This window comes from Oculina patagonica, chromosome 10 (assembly GCF_052425735.1).
Source record: "Oculina patagonica isolate OP01 chromosome 10, crgOcupat, whole genome shotgun sequence".
In the NCBI taxonomy this organism is placed as follows: Eukaryota; Metazoa; Cnidaria; class Anthozoa; order Scleractinia; family Oculinidae; genus Oculina; species Oculina patagonica.
This window is the reverse complement of record NC_135767.1, coordinates 1,470,154-1,486,026: the sequence shown is the minus strand read 5'-3', so window position 1 is coordinate 1,486,026 and position 15,873 is coordinate 1,470,154. Positions and strand designations below refer to the sequence as shown.

Here is a 15,873-nt window from a genome sequence, read left to right as displayed (position 1 = left end):
TAACTTTATTTGTATTAGAAAAAGTGAATAAAAATAAAACAATTGAAAGAGACACTTGTTGTTGATTCTTGATTGCAATACTTTATTTGATTAATTTATAAAGAATAAAAACAACTTTACACTTGCATTGTTTGACTGCGTTCATTGACCAAATAATTAAAATTAAATTTGAAGAAGTAATAAAGCGTATCTTAAAAATACTTTAATACACTTAAATTTTTTTTAAAAAAAAGCGCACGAGTGTTTTGGCGGGACAATCAAAAACTTTCAAACGGAGTACATGAAGTATACAACATTTTTTCTAAAAAAAAGTTTGCGCATGCGTATTTAAAGCGCCCGTATTTTTTCTAAGTTTTTTGGCGGGAAAATTAAAAAAAATTGAACATAGGTTACCCTAGTGAGTAATAAGCATTCAAGAAAATCTGCAACAACACCGATATTTTGAAATGAAATAAACGCTTTGAACAACATTAGCGATTCTTAGCCTGAAAATTTTTCGACAGATTTTTGAATTAGAAAACTAAGAAGTAATAGCTATAAAATTTGCCTACGAGGAAACTTGCACACTGTACAACTGCAATAGGCAAGTTAAATATCAACTTGATTTACAAGATTTTTGGTGTAATTTTAAGTTAGTTAATTTTTAGATGAATATACACAGCCACGAAGGTCGTATTTTCCGACGAATTTTAAACAAACCGTAAAATGGCAAAGCACACGTTTTCGTTACAAAACTATTTCTGCTATACAGTGTGCGAATTACCTATAAGGAATCTCTCTTACTACTAGCAAAAAACTTGCAAAATTTGGTAGATAAAAATTCGAGTCTTGGGCTCGTGCATCAGCAAAACAATTAGAACAGATAAAGAAATTTTCCGAGCCCTGCAGAAAGCAGCCAAGTTAAAATTGGTAGATCAAAATCTCGAGACTTGGGCTCGTGTATCAGCAAACAAGACAAGTTTGAAGCGATGAAAATTCTCAAAAGCAACTAAAACGTCCTCTTGTTAAGCTATAGCCTGCGAGCAGGCTCTCTATTCGGGGGCAACGTGAATATTGAACTCTTCGAGCGCCGAAGGCGCGATCCCGCGAGTGCCGAAGGCGCGAGTCGGCGAGCGAAGCAAGCCGCTGGGCGAGCGAAGCGAGCCCGCGATCAAAATTGAGAGCCTGCACGCACGCCATTGAATTTCAAATCCGGCGCGTTCGTCCACGAACGCAGCACTCTGATTGGTCAAAAATGACAGGCTCAATTAATGTGAGAAAAACCAGCGTCCACATCAAAGCCAAATCAACTACGGCCGGCGTCCTGGAATAGACACGCGAGTTCGTTCAGCAGCGTTCATGAAGCATTTTGGAAACTTTCGCTTGATTCTAACGATCTCCTTAACTTAAAACAAGAACAGGAAGATGCGGTAAATTGTCTTCTAGAAGGACGAGATGTTTTTGCGGTTATGCAAACCGGTTACGGCAATTGCTTCATATTTCAACTCTTTGCAGTGGCAATGGCGGAGAAGAAAGTTTACGAGCGACTCTCAGACACTATCGTTTTAGTAATATGCCCACTTTCCAGCCTAATTGAAGACCAGGTGAAGGAGGGACAACCGGTGGGTTGAACTGTGTTGCTTTGCGAGATTTAACCGGCGTTACGAGCGTCAGTTCGCAGTTAATATTTGCATCGGCTGAGAAGTCCGCGACAGTCGGACGAAACGCGCAGGAGAATAAAGCAGCTTTACAAATGCCGTTCGAGAGTGATGCTCACTAGTTAAGTTCGATTTTCTGATTTTTTCGGCCACACGAATCGCACACACGGCTGGACAAACTAGACAATTTTGCGAATTGTTTTTCAATTTGTTCGTACATCTGTCATCATTTGCCCGCCGCTCCCATCGCGATTTGACGATTCAAATAAATTTTCCGTTTACATGCAAACCTTTTTACCAGTTCCATATTTTACCAAAAAGGTACACTTGCAGATACAGCAACATTCACATTCACATTCATTCGCTTCGCCCACGCACTCGCGCCTTCGGCACTCGCGGGATCGCGCCTTCGGTGCTCGAATAGTTCAATATTCACGTTGCCCCCGAATAGAGAGCCTGCTCGCAGGCTAGTTAAGCTAGAATATAAGTCGCTAGTTGCTTTCAAATTTTTTTCTTAGTATTCTTTGCTTAATCCGAGAAGAAAATTAACGTTATCGATCCTAAACAATCTGTCCTACTTTACTCCGCTGTCTTGCATTGTTTCCAGAGCCTTGTCTTGTGTTTCTTCCAGTGCTTTCAGTTTCCTTCGGCGTATTGTCAACTTCAATGTATTGCCGTCATCTTTTTACTGTCTTGGTCATAACGCCAGAATTCCTGAAAGGAAATAAAAAGTATGATTTACTAAACGCATTTTGAAATGGTTGTTTATCTAAACAAGCAATTCAAACAGTTTCTGAGCGTGTGCTTCTGTTCATACATTGATTACTATACACAGACTTCTCAAACTCATTAATAATTCATCAAGTTAAAACAAAGAAAATTATAACCGTGACGGTGGTTTGGAAACCCGATCTTAATTAGCATAGATTTTTACGATTTTATTTCTCCGTTTACTCCGTAGTTTTTGTTTCGATTGAGAAGATATATCAAACACTCGAGACAGTGTTTCATCGGCTATCCAAACACCTCGAATTTCGTCAAAAATACTCCGCTGCGCGTCGTATTTTCAACTCTCTTCTCGGTGTTTGGATATCCCGATGAAATACTGCCTCTCGTGTTTGATATATTACTTCAAACAAAGATAAATTTTCGATTGCCAAGTGATCAACATGTTGTTTCTCCTTACAATATCGATAAACTGTCAAGCAATCAGGTAATGAGAATAACGAAAATCATCAGCAGGAGATATTGTCTTGGTGTACAAGCAAATTCTCAGAACTAACGTTGAAGTAATGTATAGGAATCAGTGAGGAGAATTGAAATTTCAATCGAACATTGAACTGAAAGAGTTAAGTTACCTGAAGTACTGGTGTCATGGCTCAAGTGTATTCTCTGTTGTATCGTCGTTATTTTCTTTCTGTAAAAGAGAATTTCAAAAAAAATTGCATTTAAACAACTTGTTTCCAGCAGAATTCTCAATTTTAATGCAGCACGCACGCAACTAAAAGCTCTTATCGTTATAAAAAAACATCCTGCCAAAACATTCAACGATAATTTCAACTTTTAGGCTGGGAAATCTTTCAAACAGATTTTACACAAAGCTTTCCTACACAACACACAGTTTTACAAAACTCTCGTGCTCTGCTCTTACCTTGAAAGAACTCAAAAGCCATTTCACGAGACTTCACTGTGACATCTTTGCTTTACGCACGTGCTTGCAAGGTTTGCTTGACGTCAAGTTCTTTTTACAGGTATCTGTGTTTCGTGTCAGCACCAAACGTCAGCATAATTCCAAACCGAAGCTTGATACTTTTTCGTAGCAACAGGCGAAGCCAAAGGTGGATTTCTGTAATTGAAATTACGAACGTTGATGGTAAATAAACGAACGAAGTAACTAACCAACATTTTTTTCATCACATGTATAATTTGCAATGTAAATTTGCAAACGTTTGCGACCTCGCACCGAGTGCAGTTATTTTAGTGCAATCATCTGGTTGGCTTGTTTTCTCATTGTAATTCACTGAAGGATATGTAAAATTTTCTCTCAGAGAATAGTTGGATATTGACAGGAGGATAGAATTTGGTGACAACTTTTTAACTTTAACTTCGCTTAAAAGTTACTGCAACAGTTAAAGCTGTACCAAAAACCAAAGCGAGGAGGGGGGTGGGGGCGGGTCTCGGAAGTTCTCGATTAAGCTTAAATCTGATTGCCGTATGTTCAAAACCTCGGAAGCTGCCAGTGTTTGCGTTGTTTGAGCTGACCACAAGAAAATCGGGTTCTGTGGAGGAGATTGGATATTCCTTGAAAACCCATTTTGAAGTTCGCGTATTGAATTCACGCTCAGTGCAAGCGCACAAAAGAGATTTGAGGCATTCTTAGCTGAGAAACAGTTTGGGAAAAAGTTTCATAAATTTATCCAATCAGTATTTGAGATTTAGTGTTTTGTCATACCACCAACTGAAAATAAATGCTTTGTTGTCTGTATTCACTACTAAATTTTCCTTTGGCTGAAAATGACCTGAATTTATTCATTTGTTACTTAAAATAGCCCAAAATGGCGGGAAATTCAAATTTCAAAACCTTATATCTTTTGAATTACTATTATTACAAACAAATTTTCGCTTTTTTAGATCCTTGTGGCAAGTCCTTTAAGAAAACTTTATTAGATATTCCATAATAATAAAAACAAATTTTGTCGCCAATTTGGGGACGTCATTTTCCCGCCCAAAATGTCAAAATCTGAAAAACTAAAAACAAAGGATTGTAGAAAATTGCAAGTTCAAAATTGGTGCACAATTTCAGATAAATTGCATTGAAGGTCTAAAAGTTTTAACTACCCCAGCACTTTTGAGGTCTTACCGGTCTGTGTTCAAAAGAAACAAATGACACTTCCAGTTGGGTCAAAAACCAAGCAAAATGGGGACAAGAATGTCATTGAGAACCAAACAAACAGAATGGGATTGTACTAACTGAGAGTGTGTAATTCCACATATATTTTGTTGAAATGATGTGTAGAACAAATAACCTTACAACGCAGGGAAACCCTGCAAAAGGCATTCCTGTTTTGGCATCACAGCTCGACTTGTCCCAGGTCCTCCCTTTTGTGCCTTTTTTGACCCACCCAAAAGTGAAATTTGGTGTTTTTGGGCAGCTAAAATGCAGTGGGAAAAAAACCTATTTCGATTTTGTTTTTGGATGTCCACATCAGGACCCCATACAGTCACGCGAATAAAGAAATATCTGTCAAATGTACTTTGATTAAAGGAGGTTCTTAAACTACCTTGAGGTTTTCTTTGGAGTCTTTAAAGGCCTCTAGTCCAGTCAGCCACATCTTTGTTTTTGTTTACATTCAAGAGCTTTGGTATCATATTTTTACAGAAACATGTCTAAACAAAAGAGATCACTCTGAAACTGGTAATTGAACAGACTTTCAGTAACACAACTTACAGCAATGCAAGAAGATTACGCTTCACCAAACAATTTTCATTATTTTGACTGATTGCATTAAAAATGGCCAGGCCGACTAGGGTCCTTTAAGTTAAGGGTTATTCTCTCTGTGCTCCACAGAGAAACACTTTTAAATCTGAGTATAAGTGTTACAATAATAATCACCTTCTTGTATCCTTGAGACATTTCAGGTTCCTGCAATCCACAGATCCTTTGGCAGCACAACACAGCTAGCAGTACTGTAGGCAAAAGAAAAGTAAGTTACAATGACAGAAAGCTACATGTCACCCCAGTGAGATATTCTTTCTTTTAAAGGTGTAGCTGAGACAAGAGGGAATTTGGGGGGGGGGGGTTGAAATTCACAATAGTTGTTTTTAAACTGAACAGGGGCAAAATCAAGCAAAGGAGTTTGCCTACAAGTACTGAGGTTTTAAGGATCAAGAGAGGATCCTTGAGTGCTAAACATAGCTCAATTAGCTCTGAATAGCCCCTAAGCATGTTTACGTCAGAGTGGCTTGGCTCACCACCAAGCCTTGCTATCGAAGTGCAAACTTGCATATTTTTTAATGAACGCATTCCCAATGCAGCAAAGATGAAAAGAATACCCACGTGAAAACTGTATAAGGGTGAAAGAAGGTTGAGAATAATTCACGTAAACGTGGCTTGGTGGTGAATTTTGAGCAATTGACGTCATCATGCATAAGGCATAGTAGCTGACACTTTCTGAATCAAGCAATATACTAGTATTCACTAGTCAATAAAACTGTTTATCACTTGTCTTTAAGACAATCAGGAGTTGAATATCTTAGTCAGAACCCTATAAAGAAGTTTATAAAAAGCAATGTAAAAACATTGTGGATTAAAATGAGAAGAAAATTATTACAGATATTTCCAGAGTCGTAGATAACAAGTAATCTGTTTGATGCTTCTATATAAATTTTTTGCCATTGAATTTAAATTGCAAAAAATTAAATTTGTATAGAAAAGTTGGACATAACTAAATTATTTAGGTTAAAAAAAAATGATAACTGATTGTGCCTACAACACTACCACAAGGTTCTGTAGAGGCACAATAAATAGATCATTTTCACTAAGACAACAAAATTGTTTTGTTTGCATTAAAAACATCAACAAACTTAAAGATTTTACAATTTAGAGTAGATGGAAATTTCAACTATGCAGTGTTTGTTTACAGAAATAAATATGGGTCTTCCATATCGGTGTACTACTTAACAATTATTCCATGAGCGCATGTTGGATATGAGATGGTAGATAGCCAACTCGGCGCTACGCACCTCATTGGCTCTAACGATCTCATATCCAACAAGCGCAACTGGAATAATTGTTTTATTAAAAGCACCCAAAGAATTGCAATATTTGAGCTCCCCAGCTGTTTTCGTTGACGCGTTTTTGCTACCATATTTGTGGTCAATGGTATATAAGCTCATATACCATTGCCTGTTAACAGAAACCCATAAGGGTTGAAATGTGTAACTCCCTATGATTCGCATTGTACAAAGCGTTTGCACATTCGTTTACATTTAGTACCATATTTGGAAAATCACGAGAAACATTTAACCAATCAAAATTGCTATATTTGGATTAAATTCACAGCTCGCACTCGATGGCGTAATCTTGTTTTTGAACAAGCTTGGTCGAAAAAAGCTAAATTTGCTTAAATTCTCCAGTTTCATCTTCTTGAAGTTGTCTGGAGAACTTCGCTTCAATACACTTAATGTATTTCTTTAGTTTCTGTAAGAAATTTATGGTGTTTTGGTCGAATTTCAAGCAACTTACCGCAAAACCAAAAATTATGTTGCGTGTGTCATTACGTGTATATTTTTCGCGTACAAATTCTTCGTGTTTCCAAATATGGTACTTAGCAAAATCAATATTCAAACGCTGTGCGCACGCGTTAAACGTTTCAACTCTTATGGGTTTCTGCTGTTAAGCAATTAATATGCAGGAATTGCAATATACCATAATTGCTAGTTTTTAATAATATTGATTATGCTACCAATGAGGAGGCGCGGTGGCCTAATGGTTAGCGCGCTCGACTCCGAGTCAAACGGCCCGGGTTCGAGGCCTGGCCGGGGCACTGCGTTGTGTTCTTGGGCAAGACACTTTACTCTCACAGTGCCTCTCTCCACCCAGGTGTAAAAATGGGTACCGGCGAATTTACTGCTGGGGGGTAACCCTGCGATGGACTAGCATCCCATCCAGGGGGGAGTAGCAATACTCCTAGTCGCTTAATGCTACTGAAACCGGGATAAGTTCCGGCTGTATGGGCCTCATGGCTCGGAGACAGACTTTACTTTACTTTACTTTACCAATGACCTGAGTTTTCTAGTCTGAATGCTTTAAATGACAAAAAAGAATAGCATTGAAAGGCAGGGATGTAAAAAAGGTGGAAAGCAGAAAAAATAACCACCTGAGGACTAAAAGACTGTGTCTGGTTGGATCTTTTTTAATGTAATGCATATTTTCCACCTTTGATCATGAAAATTCTGCCTGTTGAAAACAAGATTAATTTAATTTTTTAAATTTAGAATTCTGATGGCTTCACATGAAAATGATCTAACTTCTCTTGGATTTTTCTTGAATAAAGCAATAGTTTATTGTGCAATTTTTCAAATTTTGCAGGTTTTTATTACGAATTCTGTAATTTGTGGTCAATTATGCAAAATCACATTATTGTGCAGGGGCGTAGCCAGCTTTCTGAAGAGTTGTAGGCCTGGCCGCTTCTAGAGGGAGGGGGGGGGGTCGGGGTTATGCTCCAGATAAAGGCCCCCATAAAGTGCAATCCGGCAGCACCTAAATTTTGGCATTTAATTGCCGAGAATGGTCCGGCAATTTTCACTCATTGTTAAATATATAAACGCACTTGTCTTTACCGACACATACCAACCACTTTGTAAAATAAAGTTCTCGAGTTCGAGTATAAAGTGCCAATTTAACAATATATCCTTCCAGACGTTTCGAGCTTAGCCCTGTATCAGTGAAAGTCAAGTTGCTGTTTCGTTAAGCAATTTGCTAAGGCCACAAAAAAAGAGTTCCAATGCAAGCTGCGCGCGCGACTTACATTCAGTTAACACGGCTGACTCAGTGTTCACAGATTGAAGATGGGTCGCTTTTCCTGACGTTTTCGTTGTTTGTTCCCATCGCAGAATATGATGCTATGGGCTTGAACATCTTGAAAAGTATGGCCATTTATATTGAAATGCTTTGCGACAGGAAAGCCTGGCAGGTTTTTTCTCGATGCTGCAGAGGCGCTCAACGAAACGTTGCTGTAGCGTGCTGCCAGTTTCGGCGATGTAGATCGCAGAACAAAGGCGGCAAGAGATGCCATACACTGAGCCGGTTGTTTCGCAGGTGAAAGCATCCTTGATAACGATAAAGCATTTGGGATCCTGCAGGGCGGGATCAAGAAAATTTGATCACAGGTGCGGAAGCGAGCGTGCGTGCATGGAAAAGTTCCCACGTTAAGACCAGACTGGCTACTGTCGGTGGTGTGAACTACGACGTCGTGCTATTAAAAAAAGCCCGAAACGTCTGGAATGCTACTTTATACTCGAACACGAGAACTTTATTTTTGACCACGCAGCCAAAAATTTCTACTTGCTAGAGACTTGATCAATAGAGAAAGGGTAGTTGCGATATTTATAATGCATATTGCTTTCTATTTCATCTTAAAAGTGCCTCATCTGCAATTACTCTCTTGGGCTAAAAAATTTGTAGGCCCGGGCCTACGGGCCTATAGGCTAGATACGCCCCTGTTGTGTAATATCAGAATCTCTGAGTTGTGCATTTCTGGGACCCACAGGTGCAAACAAGCTTGTGTCCTTTTTAGAATTTTGTGTGTGAAATACGCACAACTGTGCATTAATGGTAACTCTGCCACATCCATTAAGACTCGGAATTAGACTTTACAGCTGATTTGAAGGCATTGAAAAAGATATTTGGCTTGAACTTTACCATGGCTAAAGACTTAGTAATATTCTGTTTGTATAATTTGAGAAGTTATTAGGTAATTTGGTCTTTTCAAATGATTTTGTTTTTACATCTGGGGTATTGACAACAAAATGGGCAACTGATGGTCTAGCTAGGAAGCAACACTTCAAACCTTTATTTAAGTAGATCATGTTCAGGGTCAAAATAGCAGCTGGCTGGTTGATGACACTTGCCTGCTACTTTTCACCGAAGAAACAGAAAATATCATGCCTTGATTGGCCAGCTGAAATCAAAGTTTTTGTAATGTTAAAGTAAACATTTCATATCAGAAAATAAAGCAGCCACAGGGCTAGAAAGTGAAACGCACTGGTCGCTAAAACTTTTGGTTTTATTTTTGGTTTTAGCCAATGTGGCAACCACATGTCTGTGTTAGAAGAAAGTATTTGCTTCTCAGACATTCAGAATAAGAAAAGAAGTCACAATGCTCTGATCCATTCTATTGCTTTGCCGTAAAATATTCTATAACTTCGGAAAACTTGAAAATGGCTGACTGTGTTTGAAATCACCCTACAATGCACTGCAAAGCTTTGGGTATGTCATGTATGCATATGAATTGTGTCCCTTTAAATGCATGGCTCTTTAACAGCCAGAAAAAAATGAGCCTTGACAAAAAAGCCAACAAATTCAGGCTAAAAGCTCTGCTGTAATTTTTTTTTTAACCCTGATGTTTATTTGCCGGGGGTTTTTTCCCGTTTGGTTTAGCTAGCGATCAGGGCTTTCTGTGGTTTCTAAATGAGAAGCAATTTGATTCGCATGGTTTTCCAGTTATGAGTTGACATGAACCATACGCAAACTTTGTTGCTGTGACATCTATTATTTGTTACTTTTTAACCCGATTCCCTTGAAATGAAGCTTTCATCAATATAGAATGCTTTTTCTTAGTTCATTTTAGACCATGCATGGATTAAGAAAACTTTAGATTAGCTCTTGTACTAGCACTTTTTATGTTTCCTCAGAAACAAAATAGTATTGTTTTGGATTTGATGTGAACTATTTACACAGCAGGGGCACAATCCAATCAGAAGAACACTCGTGACCACAATGTCAACTCGTAGTAGTAAATATTCGTCAGGAAGACGCAAAGTTATGTAGATTTATTACAAATAGAAATACCTGACGACTGTGACACGTCTTATTTCGATAAAAGCAATTTACTGGTGAAAAATATAACGAGCATCCTTTCCGTGTTTAATTGTTTTGTAAATATCCAAGCTACTTTCTATTTTTATTGTTGACTTCGTAAATTTTCCACCAATAAGAGCACTTAGGAGAGCAAACAAGACTGGATGTCTTTGAATGTCTCGTGATTTCTGCAGGCACAGGGGGTAAAGGCAAAGAACTTGACATTCAGTTTCGCAATTCTCCTGTAATACTAATTCTTGACCTAGGATCTTGTCAAAAATTTTAGAAACCCATCTCTCCTCAGACTGCAAAACAGTCGTTTTTTCTCTTAAGTCTCTTCGAACAGTCGTTTTTTCTCTTAAGTCTCTTCGAACAGTCATTTTTTCTCTTAAGTCTCTTTGAAAAAGCGCGCATTTAAGGCGCGAAGCACCGATCGTTTTGCGAGTCTCGTATGGGCGTGCGAGGCGAGAAAAAACGACGTAACTTTTAGTGTCTCTCCCCAGTCTCACTCACAGTTTTAACATCGGCTCCAGACCTCTCGCTCTTGTTCGAAGACCAAGCGCGTTGACCGAGCATTCGCAAAAGATACGACTATTTTGCAGTCTAATCTCTCCTCAACCTTTCCCACCATAAATATCACTTATACTTTTATTATGCTTATCGTTCCGCGATCACAAAACGAAACACTATTTCTTTTTGCGGGCGAGCAAAAGCGAGCCCGCAGACTATTCTTGGAGTCAGCGGCACGTTCTTAGCCGACTTGAAGCAAAATGTGGGCACATTTTTTACATTCCTTTGTTCTTCCAACTGGAATGTGAGCAAACGGCGGAGCAAAGGCCCTGGTGTTGAGTTCAAGGTCCGTGGTCATCACGTGAATTCCATGTTGATAGCACAGGAATTGAGGAATGAAATTTTCCGAAACACATGTCACGTATCACGGTTTGGCGTTTACTTGTACAAGCAACGGGAGGCTAAACTGCAAATTTTCAGTAAGATATAGCTGTAAAATGGAAAATCATCGAGTACAGAGTGCTAAAACCTTGCTGATGAAGGATTCATCTTCCTTCCACGGCCGCGAAGACATGGTGTCACGGCACTTCCAAATGCGTTTTGAATGCACATCACAGACTTGAACACAGACTTAATGCGGCTTCTAAAGACTTCTGAGAACAAAATGGTAATGTTTGGATGGAATTTTCAGAAGGATCGGTAAAGCCGTTGAGTGAATAATTGACTGCAGAAGCCGTTGGCTGAAATCAAAATTTTCGCTTTAGCGTGAACAGAATAATTAATAATTCTTGTATGCCGAATTGCACGGCTTTGAAATTTTCGATATTTTGACGCTTGAATAAGCTTACATTTCTTGGCTTCCTCTTAACCGAAAGTTAATATGAAACAAAGTTTCTTTCAAGTTTCTCCCATTTTCCATCTTTAGTCCGGAATTTTAGGCTTTTGAAGCCAAACAGATTTGACACGCATTTGTTGTTATCTGACACCCATCTTTTATCGGGACTTGCTTCAGTTGTTTATTTGGCCGCTTTGTTTTGAGTTGTGTTTATAGATTTAGAAAGTTACTACAATGCTTCAGAAAATACAAAGGAGTATGTTTATTAACATTAAAAGTAAAAGAAAGCGTTGAAAGTGTTGCTTGTGTTCATTTTGTCCTAGGAATTCTGCAGTATTGTAAGCGATTTTACGCTGTTTCACGCCGCCGTGATTTGTAAATATTTTCAATCTTCTCTAATCTTCTCTACACACTTTGTGTAATCCGCACAAAAATCATAGTAAGAGTAATAATATTACCAACAACAACAACTAATAATAATAATGCATTTCATAAACATATTTTTTTATATAATTAAAATTTCTAGGGCGCAAATTCGCATAAGAATACCATCAAAATAAGAAGGAACTGAAATACGAATCAACCGCAGCCCCGCGCGTCTCCCTCGCTTCTCCCACGCTATCCTCAATCGCGCAAAAAACATGGTCGCCCGCACTTCCTAACTATTGGTTACTGCTAGTTTTAAATAGCTGCTTGTTGAGTTTGTTTTCATTTGATATGCCATTTAATGTTGTCAAAAAAATAAATTAAATTGGTAGAATTCATGATTTTAATAGAATGCGGCAAACACAGTCTTTTTGGTTCAAAAAGTCATAAAAATTAGAGTAATTCACGATAAATAAAATCTAAAATTAACCCTTTAAAACTATGGCTTGAGAACTTTTGTAGACACATTTTATAGAACATTTTTTGTAGACACTTTTGTAAAACTTCATTAGACACATTTTATTAAATCAAGACAGAGATATATTTATTTTCCTCAATGCTCTTATTCTTTTTTGAGCTGCATAAAAGATTTTCCTTCCCTGAAACCTAGCAATACGAGATTCAAATAGCTCAGAAAATTTTGCATGATTTGCAGCATAAATGGCCCGTTATTGCCACATAATGTGCCCTTACAATGCCCCATAATTTTTGTTATTAACGCACCCTATCAGAAGGCCTGTTCCTACACTTCAGGTTCATTTACACAACCGAGAAAATTGGGTACGGACTCACCAAAAAATTGGTCCGGAGCTTACCATTTTTGTAGAGAAACAGTCAAATCAAAACAGGGCCATAGGTGCCTATGGCCTCATTTTGATTTGACTCGTCCGTATATTTTCCTGTCATGTACACGTGCCTTTCAGCTCGTAAACTGTCTGCCATGGTTCCTCCTGAGGACTTCCTAGCAGGATCCAGGATTGGAGCTGCTGGCTGGGAAGGACCGGAGTTTTTTACTACTTCTATTTCCCTACAGCCCCCCACCCCTCCCTCTTCCCCTCTATCTCCCAGGTCAACAAACAACAAATTAAAATCTATTGAGGTGAATTTGTTGTGGTCAAAGAATTTACCTCTTATGTTTTCTAAAACTTTCTTTTTGTTTCTTTGAAGTCAGCCTTACGCCATTTCTAAGTCTTTCTATTAAAGACACAAGTTTAAAACTCACCGACAATCTGAGTTGAAGCTTGCACGTGGAACCATAATTAGCTATTTTACGCTCTCAAGCTATCCTCTTCTTTCCGCTTAAATCACCAAAATGCTTTTTGGATGGTTTTGATCCTCCGTAGTTAGCAAGGGTCCAATTCTTTCCCTTGTAAGTCCTTTAAAATGGAAAGAAATATTCCCCACATCAAAACATTGTCTTCGAGTTTAGCGCCATCTTTGACCCAGCATTCTCCGGGACCCTCCGGGCTCCGCGAAGAGCTTGGGCAAGATCCGCAACCGGGGCGGATTTTGTTCTAATTATTTGTTTTAACTTTTTTTGCGTTAAATTTCAAACGTTTTCTGGAAACAATTCAATCATTTCACAGTAGCTTCCATTTAAATATCAAACGCTGCTTAAAAATAGGATATTTAGCTAAGGTATACATAACAAATACCTTCTGGCCGAGGTGAGCCTGGGACCAAAAAGTCACGATACCAAAAAAAGTTGTAACATTTCATCAGAGAACTGAGTGGTGTAGTGGTTAAGAGGGTTCGCTACAAAGCGGGTGGTGCCGGGTTCGACTCATGGTAGGAAAGGTAAAAAAAAAGAACTAAGTGATATGAGAATTAGGGTGAAAATTGGTGGTATAGTGGGTGGCATGGGTACAGAAATAGGGTGGAAATGTAGGGTAAAGCAGGGAATAGGGTTACCGTATTACAACTAGGGGGATTTAGTGAGTGAGTCATAGGGGGAAATTATGGGGAAAAGAGCATAAGAGTTAGGTGTATACTAGGGAAATAAAATAACGCGAGGTAGTAAAATAAGGCGGAAATGAGCGGAATAGTGGGAGTCGTAGCTTGAGTCATTGGGTAATAAACAAGAGGGTAAGTAAATGAAAGAGAAAGGGCCATGAGAAGTATGAGAGTGACAGGGAAAGGACAGGGAATTAGGGGCTAACTAAATAGGGCTCAATTAAGTCTGAATGCGCATACCGAAGAAGTAAATTGGGCTGGGTAACGGGTACCCTGGGTGCCAGTAATAAGGGAATTAACAGTGAGCGCATAACTAGGGGTAACACGGGGCAAAACCTACTACAGTAGCATCGTGCTTAACTTAGTTGAACAAACCAATTCCCATTGTCTTTTTTTTTTTTAATTTCACGAAACAGAAAAGCGAAGAATTTGATCGCCTTTTAAATAATTTTAACTAACAGTTTCTTTGTAGTTCAGTTCAAGCACTTATTTTTATCTTCGCGGAGGAAATGCTGTATTTGTCAGTCGCGACTCATATACTGTGGCTTGGTTAAAAATAGTAAACTTTGTCGATTGCCTTTAATCGAAATAGTTGTTTCATTTCGAGTTACGCACGACAGAAAATTCACGAAGATGTGCAAATTTTGTCCCCGAGTCACAGACATTCTGGTGTGTGTCTGAAAGAACCTGACCAGTGAACTAAATTTTGTTTTCAGTATTTTTATAGTACACTGATTTTAAATGATAAAACATTTGCGTATTATTTAAGCAGCGTTTTATGGATGAATTGAGCTGTCTTTTACAGTCACCTCTCTCTAAGACGGGCACCTTCGGGATCGGCCGCAGCTGTCCGTCTTAGAGATGTGTCCGCTCTGTAGAGAGTCGAGGTAACATGACACCAGTAATTCTGCGAAAATAAAGCTAAACCTTTGCACAATGCAACAAACCTTTGGACCGTATTTGCTTGTTAAAGCAAAAATTGAGAGCTTCTACAAACTGTAATACTGTAAGTAGAAAACGACCTCGTTAGTGTCCATACACGTAAGCAGAGAAGTAAACCGTCAACGCGTCATTGTTTGTGGTTAGCAAGCTTGACACGTATCCTTGGGGCGCTGATTAACTTTGCTTTAGGTTGATACGAAGTTTGAAAGTATTTTCACCAATAAAACATGCATGATAAAAAACACTTCTCAAGTGTCCGTTAATGATTTCAAAGTGTTCGTTGTCCGTCTTAGAGAGGTGTCCGTCTTATAGGGAGTTTGGTTACAGTAAAATGACTGAAAAACGGCAGGGACCATCACCAGGTGTCCGTCTAATGGGGGTGTTGTATATTTGGGACTGAGAAGCGTTTTCGATTAGCAGTAGATTGATTTAGCAAGAGAACGAGGACGTCAATTGACGACGGCGCACGCATTGAAAATGGGTGTTTTTATACGCGCGCTTTCCATATACAGTGGAACCCCGATATAACGATATGCCAAGGGGGCAGTAAAATTATATCGTTATATCGAGGAATCGTTTTATCGGGGTTCCGTCCCATACATTTTACTATTGCCGGGACATAACATATTCATCGTTATATCGGGAATATCGTTATATCGAAGATCGTTATATCGGGGTTCCACTGTATGTATGGTAGTTTTGATGCGCGCGCCGTCGTCAACTGACAAATAACACGCGCGGTAAAAAAATTGCATGTTCGCCTGCCGCGGTTTGGATTCAACAACAATACCTTCAAAATTCTCGTTAAAACGTAGTTTCTACGGCTTGTAGTAAACTAAGTTGGAACAGGACTTGAAGCGAAAAAAATTACATGACATCGGCTGTCAAAAAGTAACCAGCTTTATGCAATTTAGTTACCTTTTGTCTCGTCACGCAATCTTAACCCCACATTGAGAAGTAAATTTTCGTTAGGATATTGCCAAAAGCTA

General features: G+C 38.7%; 1 long non-coding RNA gene across 1 annotated transcript; it reads right to left on the bottom strand.

Moving 5' to 3' along the window:
* Nucleotides 1-2,153: 2,153 nt before the first annotated feature.
* LOC144667160 (uncharacterized) lies at nt 2,154-14,196 on the bottom strand. Its single transcript, XR_013573287.1, has 5 exons — nt 13,212-14,196; nt 5,251-5,324; nt 3,289-3,483; nt 2,996-3,054; nt 2,154-2,351 (listed from the first exon to the last, which is right to left on the bottom strand). It is a non-coding gene; the product is annotated as an uncharacterized LOC144667160 (long non-coding RNA).
* Nucleotides 14,197-15,873: the final 1,677 nt, after the last annotated feature.